At 37.1% G+C, this 9,942-nt stretch overlaps 1 pseudogene; it reads right to left on the reverse strand.

Moving 5' to 3' along the window:
- Window positions 1-424: 424 nt before the first annotated feature.
- LOC134478809 (glutaredoxin-1-like) lies at window positions 425-764 on the reverse strand (annotated as a pseudogene).
- Window positions 765-9,942: the final 9,178 nt, after the last annotated feature.

The following is a 9,942-nucleotide window of genomic DNA, read 5'->3' on the forward strand; positions in this document are numbered from 1 at the left end:
GAGGGAGGGAAAGGCCAGTGTGTAGATCATAAAAAACTTCACAACATTCATTGTTTTAATAATCATTAGGAAGTGGACTTCTGCAAAATGACTTCAGCAGAACAGCATGGTAGAAAAACAGTAACTGATTCACTGGAGATTTAGATGCACTGGATTGTTAAAAATGGGCTTAGAGGTAGAGACATGTCAGCACATGAAGAATGGATACTCAATCCTGTGTGATCTGTTAAGCTTCCCTCCCCCATGGTTTCATGCAAACAGCATCAGATTTTAGCACTGAGGAATAGAATAAAAGCCAATTTGTAGAAATTCCCAATCATAAGAAAATACTGTCCCCCTCCATGATGCACATCATCTCTCAGGTGCACTGGCCTCAGCATGACTGAATGTCTGCTGTCAGCTTGGGTTTTTCCTGCCACCCCTTTCATACCTGCAGATCTCCAATCTGCTTCAGCCACGTCATCAGCTCCCCATTCTGTTGGAGGGAAATTAGATCACTGCGTCTACCTATGCAGTTTTTCTTTACCTATGATGACCCAGGGAACTGTTCTCACTCCAGTGAGCTGTTGTACGTAATCTTGAATTTAATTGGTGTTGTTAGTGGCTGTGATGTCTTCAAATCCCAGAAGACCATATTTCAAAGGGAGTTGATTGAGGATTTCTTGGGTATTTTTGCAACACTGGAAGGTGGGCTCGATGAACAGGAGCATCTTCCCAGATTGGGTCTTGCAGTTCCCACTCCTGAACCATGCTGTGAATTGCATGTATGTGGTACATAGCACTTACATCAAGTGAAACACTTATGTATAATAGAAATAATAGCAATAATAATTGTAATGATCAAATTCTGAACCAAACAACTATCCCAAATAAAACCAAATACATATTCAAGGCCAACAACATAAAAGCTAAGTATAAAAATATTTCTAAAAACATGGAATTTATTTTCTCTTCTATGTGGTTTCGACTGAGATGATATTTCATGAAAGCAGAGACAGATTGGGTCTGATTTTCCTGATTTTCATTTATAATCCGTTGGTGAGTGTTTTCATTTCCTGAGAATCATTAGAGCAATACTGTTGATTTTCTCATTAACTTGTTCTATGAGATCAATCTTAAAGTACTATATTTTAGGAGTAGCTAAATATATGACGACAAGGATACAGTATGGATACCTTTTTCATCATGAAATTGGCATACAGAGTAGGCCACACTAGACACATCGAAAGGCCAATCCACATGTGTACCTCTGGCTTGCTGGGAACAATTGTGAATCCCAAGACCCTGCAAATTTCAGTCATCTATCTCTGCATATGGTTTCTGGGATTACAGGATGCAACACTACACAAGAAAAAACCTGTTTCTTTTGAGTTGAAAAACACATTTTATTCTGAAAAATGTATATTAATTTTTTTCAAAAAGGGCTTAAATGATACAATCATAATGTAATGTGCATGACATTAACAGAACTGCAAATTCACCAAAAGAACAAAAATTAATAAAGAATGAATAACAAAACTTCCAACCAAACCAACAGTACTAATACCTGAAGCAAACAAAACTCAAAACAAAAACAAAACAGAGTAATTAAGCTAAGCAGAATTCTCTTGCTGAAGGTTGAGCACCACAGTCGTACCCTGCGGCTGGCCTTGGGAACATGGTGGAAAGGCAGTCAGTCACCAATTGTAATGCATTTTAAAAGGTGAATCTAGCTGTGCCATTTTGGGGCCTTTACAGGTCACGGTCTTCCAAAGCTAATAGGAGACGTGTACAGAATTTGGTTTCTAGACTTTGAAATTCTCTTGACTGATTTCCAATAATAAACTTGAAAATCCCTCATAACAAGAAAAAATTAATCCTCTCAGACTCCTTCTGGGTGCTCAGAAGCTCTTGATGTGCTTCAACATTTCTTGAAACCCTCCCAAGTTCATGTTCGGCATGACGGGAATTCCAATGTCTGAATGGAAACTCACTTCCCTTTCCTAACTAGGATACAGCATTTACTTAGCTCAAATGTTTACACTCCTAAGGAGATAAACATTTAAAAATTCATCCTCTCAATGTGTACCACTAAATTTATTGTATATAATTTCTACCATTCAAAGTCTTCCTCATGCATATTTCCTGAAGCCCGTAGCTTTCTTCATGTTAGTAACAGGTTCTGTACCCAGTAGTGCTTGTTTACATGCAATGGTTTCCTTGGCTTTGAACCAGCTGCTCAGTCTTAGGTACCAGAACTTACCCAAGCACACGTTTCTCCATTTTGAATTAAGCTGTTACCAATACGCTTTCTTAGGTTTTTCAACTTGAAGAATTATCCAAGCTCTTACTTTCCCTACAGAGTTATGTCTAGAAATGACCTGGTTTAATACTACAATCATGAGAACTGAGCAGCTACAGTTACATAAAATCAAAATTGAATCACTACACATCTCTGAGATGCTGTTTTAACGTGGATTCAGTAGTTACTGTTTTCAAGTCAGCCCTCTTAAACTTTAAAATGTAAGCATTGCTCATGCACAGAACGCTTTCTCAAGAAAGGAGGAGGAATTCTAAATTTTTCCTTGAGTTTGGGTTTCACTTACTTGTGGAGAATACATTTCATATCTTGCATAAATCCAGCGTGCCACACACAGCACAGAGGAAGTCAGTTATTTGTGGCTTATGCATTTTTTTGTGTATGTGTGTGTGTGTTTGTGTGTCTATGTGTGTGTGTGTGTGTGTGTATGTGTGTTTGTGTGTGTCTGATTGACAAATAATTTTTGGAGTCTTTCGATTGAAATTTTGTCCCAAAACTCATTAAGTATTTATTGTCCTCAAAACTCAAATCTAAGTGGTATTTTGGACTTTTGAGTTTCATGCCCAAACCTCATCCGCTACATGCACTTCCTCCACTGTTGACAAGTTCTAGCTTTGCTTTCTGAATGTCATGTTTGCTGTGACTACCTAGTTATACAGACATGTGATACACAAGTGAGTTCTAATATAGATTTCTTAATACTCACTGTTTCTGATCAGAATCTGTGAAGTGGGGAATCAATCTCTTTGTGCTTAATGTTGGTTGCAAACTGCCTCTGAATAATTTTTGAATAGCATCTGGTATATATGCATGTGCTTTTTAGGTGGTTTTTCTTTATCTATTAACACTCCACATACCATAGCATCCGATTATTTTAAGTTTGCACGTGAAGTGATTTCTTGTCCGTCCTGTCTTAGAATTGTGTGGGGATACTGAGATCAATCTGTGTAGCCCTACAGAATTCTTCTTGATATATTATCTTCTATTAATGGTGTAATGTCTACAACCTTTGATACACAGCCTTTGATACACCTTCCTTCTCCTGTGTAAAAGAAAATATTTACAGCAGACGGATCCTGTAATGTTTTGATACTACAAGATTCCTTTAACTGAAATAAGTCTATACATGCTTATTCAGACCCAAAGAGATCCATGGGGAGACGCCCCGACTATAAATGTCAACTAGTACTCAGATGTCCTCTATGTATACAGTCTGAGGAATAGTCACTTCAGTTGAGGTGTGGAACTGAAGAATACTCAGCCATTTTCTAAATTAAAAAACAAAACAAAACAAAACAAATTACTAAGGCAAGGATAATGCTTTTATCTATATAAAACATTAATTTCAGCCTCACATACAAACGTGTGATGTGAATTAATTTCAACCAATACTGCAGAAGGAATAATATACTTTTTTGTATGGTCTCTCTGGATTAGAGTATGATAAAAATACAGTCTTCCGTGACAGATTTTCAAGCACATATGAACATCTGAAGAACAAAATCTGTGGGGCACATCCCTCCTGAGAGACTCCTCAGATCTCACTTACACGGCTCTCCATATCTTGGGTATGACAGAGCCAGTGTGACCAATTTCCAGGATACATAAGTTCCCCAGAAAGAAGTGCATGGGGGTGTGTAGAGATGGACGGGTGCAGATAGCAAAGGCCATGAGAGCAGAGTGAGGGTGAACAGAGGGATCATTCTCCAGGGACCTCACATTTCTTGGCAATTGCAAAGCATTTGACAGACAAGCCCTTTTCCTGCCACAAAGAGCAATTGACACACTCGACACTCATCTCCAGAAACACAGAGCAGTAGGCCATTAGTAGGATTTTTGCAGATGAGAGATATTATTTTTTTAGTATTTTAGAGGCTCAGTTACATCAGAGTCAAAGTCTTTGTCTGCAGTCACAAAAATCAAAGCTTAGAAAAGATTTTTTCTCACATAATTTCATAGCTAATACTTTCTCTCTTAACACCAGGGGATTTTTCAAAGTGTGCTAAGCATTGAGCCAAGTGTACAAATACTTACAATAGAAGGTGGAAACATGTAGTCCTGGATCTAATGAAGCTCAGGCAGAAGGTTTACCTTGGGTTTAAGTTCAGTTTCACATGCTGTATAAGCAGTCATTCAAATTAAGGAAAAGAGAACCTTGAGTGTATCTCGATTTTTACCCATTCTTATCATTAACTAGTCATCAATGTTATGCAGAAAAACTGATCAATGCACTCATCTCTATGCTTTCCTGATGACACAGGTATAGTCTCTCCAACCACCCTGTGTGTGTGTTGGGCCCCGATTATCCTCTGATTGCTATTATGAATATTCAAACCCACACAATAAAGGTATCATTTCCTCAAGACTCAATATTTTTGAAGATTAAGTAAAATCAAATAATCATTTGATAAATAAATGATTACTGGTTTTAATACATAGACTTAAATGCAAGGCACATGTCGATGTCTGCACAGTAACGAGGTCGTCAGAGAAGATTTTTAAGATGTGTACAGTGAGCCATGAAAGTGAAGAAGGATCAACCAAACAACACCAGACACCTTCATGCCAGAACCTTCAATATGACAGCTGGCATTTGTAACTTAATAATTACTGTCTCTTTACAGAACATGTTTTCTTAGTAGGAGTATCACTGTGTAGGCATTAAATGTCAGTTTTCTTAGTATTGTTCATGATATTCTATCAATCAGACTATTGATTTGAATAAAGAAAACAAGAATAAAAGATGTATTGTCTGGATATGTAGTCCAGGCTAACCTGAAATTCCTAATTTCTCTCCCTCAGTCTCTTGAATGTGAGTATTCTGACAGCAAGACATGGTGCCTTGCTTGATAGAAATTCCTTCCTATCCTTTCATCTCAACAGCTTAGAATTCCACCAAACAACCTGTATTTCTGTACACATAGTATCTACACAGTTCATTCCTCTTTGCTCACGTTTGCATATGGCACCTGCTGAGTGCTTGCTTGCTTACTTATATGGAAAACTGTTCAGTTCCAGCACAGCCTTGTCTGTTTTCAGATATCATCCTTCTCTTCTGTCTATAGTTACACTCTGTTTTTTACACTGTGACTGCTAAAGTAGCTGTTAGCTCTGTGGTGGTGACTCCTTCTCATCTTGTTCACATTGTAGCCTGATATGGAGACTGAGTATGGACTGCAAAGTTCTTATCATTATGTTCACCTTCCTCACCAATCCATGAGCTCTCGTGTAATGAGAAGCTCCAGGGTTTAGCTTACTTTGGATCCTTGGGGATTCTGCCTGTCCCTTCCCATTATATCTTCTGAAGTTCAGTCTCATGTCCCTCAAATATTGGAATGTGGAAAACTCATTTTTCTCCCAGTCTGATATATTTTCCCTTCAAATTACATAACCTTTCCTGTTTTGTGGGGAGTATATGTCTTTCCTGAAGTTTGGGTTTTCTTGGCAAAAGATACACCACTTTTTCCTGACAAGAGCAGAGAAGGAGACATCACCAGCCTCTTAGGCTCTCTCTCTATTCTCTTGATATAATGAAATGTCAAGGTATATGAGTAGATCAGCACATGGTTGATCCGCAAATCAAATGTGGGTTTCAGTATTTCCAAATTATAAATAAATAAACATGTTACCTATGTTCATAAATACCATATAGGACACACACCCACATGCACACACACACACACACAAACACACACACACACACAAACACACACACTGGTATGCCACATACACATGTGTGCCTATATATTCATGCAGAGACAGAGACACAGAGAAACCCAATAGAGAAAGAGCACATAGAGATTGTACATGAATTAAAATGTTAGTATAAACAACAATCAAGGATAACAGTATTTGTTTACATCCTGCTTCACCATTTGGTCACTTATAAACACGGCTAAGAAAAAAATGTATTCCCCATGAGTTTTCTTCTGTGTGAATAAGTTAATTTCCCAAATCACTTAAGTTGATTGTGTGTGGATTGCTTGTCAGCTACGTGGGTCATGAGCATGTGTTCATGTCTACACACAAACATTTTAGATTTACCTTTGTGTACACTCTATTTTTGGGAATTTCTCACCGTAATACAAAATTTTTGTATCTATTCACTAATTGATCACTAGAGTAATTTTCTATTGGGGATAATGAAAAACACAGCTCCCCAAACAACAACAACAACAACAACAACAACAACAACAACAAAAAGGTAAACAATACATAGTTTTCTCATGGGGTCAGGGGACATAGTCAGGTATATCAGCATATTAGATCTATCAGATTAGATCTGACCCATACATGCAAAAGTTATAAAAATCTAAGTATAGAGAACATAGGGTAGACTTAAATCTCTGAAAATTATGAAGCATGAGGTCTGTTGTACATACTTGACCATTCAGTGGACTCTGCTTTGTAGAAAAAATGCTGGAATGCATAGGATTCTATTGTGATGCATTTCACACTTATTTGGCCTACTGTAAATATTTCTCCACAGTAAATTAAAACAAACAAACAAACAAAAGCAAATAAACAACCTTCCCACAGTCAGCATAGAAAATGACTATATTTTAAATTTGAAATTTTTTTAAAGCAATTTTGTTTTCATTTGTAGTTTCTGTATTTGTATAGGTAGCTCTCTAGTTAGAGAGTGAGGCCTTGCCTCTCCCAGTTAAATTTCCAGAATATCATCAACCCAAGAACCAGAATGTTATATTTACATTTGAATTTGTGCAATAAAAATGAGTCACCAGAAATCCTGAGGTTTCATAAAAGAAACCTTACTAAAGCTAAAAGCACACATTGCACCTGACATGATAATAGTAGGAGATTTCAACACCCCACCCTCATCACAGGAGAGATATTGGAAACAGAAATTAAACTGAGATGTAGAGAAAGCAATAGAAGTTATGAACCAAATGGATTTAGCAGATATTTATAGAACATTCCATTCTAAAAAATAAAGATATACATTCTTCTCCTGATCTCGGGAACCTTCTTCAAAATTGATGACATAATTGATCCCTCAACAGACCTTAACAGATACAGGAAGATGGAAATAATCCCATGAATTCTATCAGATCACCACACACTAAGACTGGTCTTCAACAATAACAATAATGACAGAAAACTCACGTATATGTGGAAGTTGAAAAATGCTTTACTCCATGACAAATTGGTGAAGGAAGAAATAAAGAAATTAAAGACTTCTTAGAACTTAATGAAAATGTAGATACAACATTCCCAAACATATGTGACACAATGAAAGCAGAGCTAAGAGGAAAACTTATAGATCTGAGTGCTTGGGAAAAGAAACAGGAGAGAGCATATGTCAGGAGCTTGATAGCACATGTAAAAGCTCTAGAACAAAAAGAACTAAGTAAACCAAAGGGGGGTAGAACGCAGGAAATTATCAAACTCAGAGCTGAAATCAACGAAGTAGAAATGAAAAGGACGATACAAAGAATCAACAAAACCAGGAGCTGTTTCTTCCAGTAAAACAATAAGATAGATAAATCCTTAGCCAAACTAACCAGAGGTCAGAGAGACTGTATCCAAATTACAAAAATCAGAAATGAAAAGGGAGACATAACAACAGAATCTGAAGAAATTAAAAAAAATCATCAGCTTGTACTATAATAGCCTATATTCAACAAAACTGCAAAATCTGAAGGAAATGGATAATTTTGTAGAGAGATACAAGGAAGCAAAGTTAAATCAGGAACAAATAAACTATTTAAACAACCCCATAACTCCTAGGGAAATAGAAGCAGATATTAAAAGACTCCCTACCAAACAGAGTCCAGGTCGAGAAGGGTTTTGTGCAGAATTCTATCAGACCTTCTAAGAAGGCCTCACACTAATATTGTCAAAACTCTTCCACAAAATTGGAGAGACGGAGCACTAGCGCATTCCTTATATGAATCCACAATTACTCTTATACCTAACCCACACAAAGACTCAGCACAGAAAGAGAACTTCAGACCAACTTCCCTTATGAATATTGATGAAAAAATAAACAATAAAATTCTTGCATACGGAATCTAAGAACACATCAAAAAAGTCATCCGTCATGATCAAGTAGACTTGAACCCAGGGATGGAAGGATGGTTTAATATAGGAAAATTCAAAAATGAAATCCATCATGTAACCAAACTCAAAGATAAGGAGCACAAGGTCATTTCATTAGATGGTGAGAAAGCATTTGACAAAATTCAACAACCCTTGGGGATAAAAGTCCTGGAAAAATCATGAATTGAAGGCTCATATCAAAACATAGTGTAAGAAATATACAGCAAACATGTATCTACCATCAAATTAAATGGAAAGAAACTTGAAGCAATCCCACTAAAATCAGAGACGAGACAAGGCTGCCCAACTCTCTCCCTACGTATTCAATATGGGACTCAATGTCATAGCCAGAGGAAGCAGACAGCAAAAGGAGGTCAAAAGGGATTCAAATTGGAAGGGAAGATATCAAAATATTACCATTTGCAGATGATATGATAGTATATACTTAAGTGACCCCAAAAGTTCCACCAGAGAACTTCTTAACCTGATAAAAAACTTCAGCAAAGTGTCAGGGTATGAAATTACCTCAAACATACCAGGAGCTTCCCTCTCCTCAATGGATAAACAGGCTGAGAAAGAAAATAATGAAACCACACACTTCACAATATTCCCAAATAATATAAAATATCTTGGTGTGAGATTAACCAAGCAGGTGAATGATCTGTATGACAAGAAGATCAAGTATCTGAAGAAAGAATTTGAGGACGATCTCAGAAGATAGAAAGAGCTTCCATGTTCATGGATTGACAGGATTAATATACTAAAGATGACCATTTTGCCAAAAGCAATGTACACATTCAATGCAATATCCATCAAAATTCCTACTCACTTCTTTAACAGAGATAGAAAGAGCAATTTGCAAATTCATTTGGAATAAGAAAAAGCCAGGATAGCTAAACTATCCTCAACAATAAAAGAACTTCTGGGGGAATCATCACCCCTGAACTCAAGCAGAATTACAGAGCAATAGTGATAAAAACTGCATGATATTCATACAGAGACAGATGGATAGACCAGTGGAATAGAATTGAAGACCCCGAAATGAACCCACACACCCATCATTTGATATTTGGCAATGGAGATAAAACCATCCAAATGAAGAAATATAGCATTTTCCAAAAATAGTGCTGGTTCAACTGGAAGTCAGCATGTAGATGAATGCAAATTATCCCATTTTTATGACCATGTACAAAGCTTAAGTACAAGTGAATCAAGGACCTACACATCAAACCAGAAACACTGAAACGGATAGAAGAAAAGTTCGGAAAGAGTCTTGAACACATGGGCACTGGAGAAAATTTCCTGAACAAAACACACATGACTTATGCTCTAAGATCAAGAATTGACAAATAGGACCTCATGAAACAGCAACATTCTGTAAGGCAAAAGACACTGTCATTAGGGCAAAACTACAACCAACAGATTGGGAAAACATTTTTACCAATCCTATATCTGATAGTGGGTAATATCCAAAATATACAAAGACAGGAGCAGGGCACAGAACTGAACAAGAGTGATCAATGCTTGTGAGCCACCATGTTGGTGCCAGGGTCTGAACTCAGGTCCTCTGCAAGAGCAGT

Source organism: Rattus norvegicus, chromosome Y, assembly GCF_036323735.1.
Source record: "Rattus norvegicus strain BN/NHsdMcwi chromosome Y, GRCr8, whole genome shotgun sequence".
Classification (NCBI taxonomy): Eukaryota; Metazoa; Chordata; class Mammalia; order Rodentia; family Muridae; genus Rattus; species Rattus norvegicus.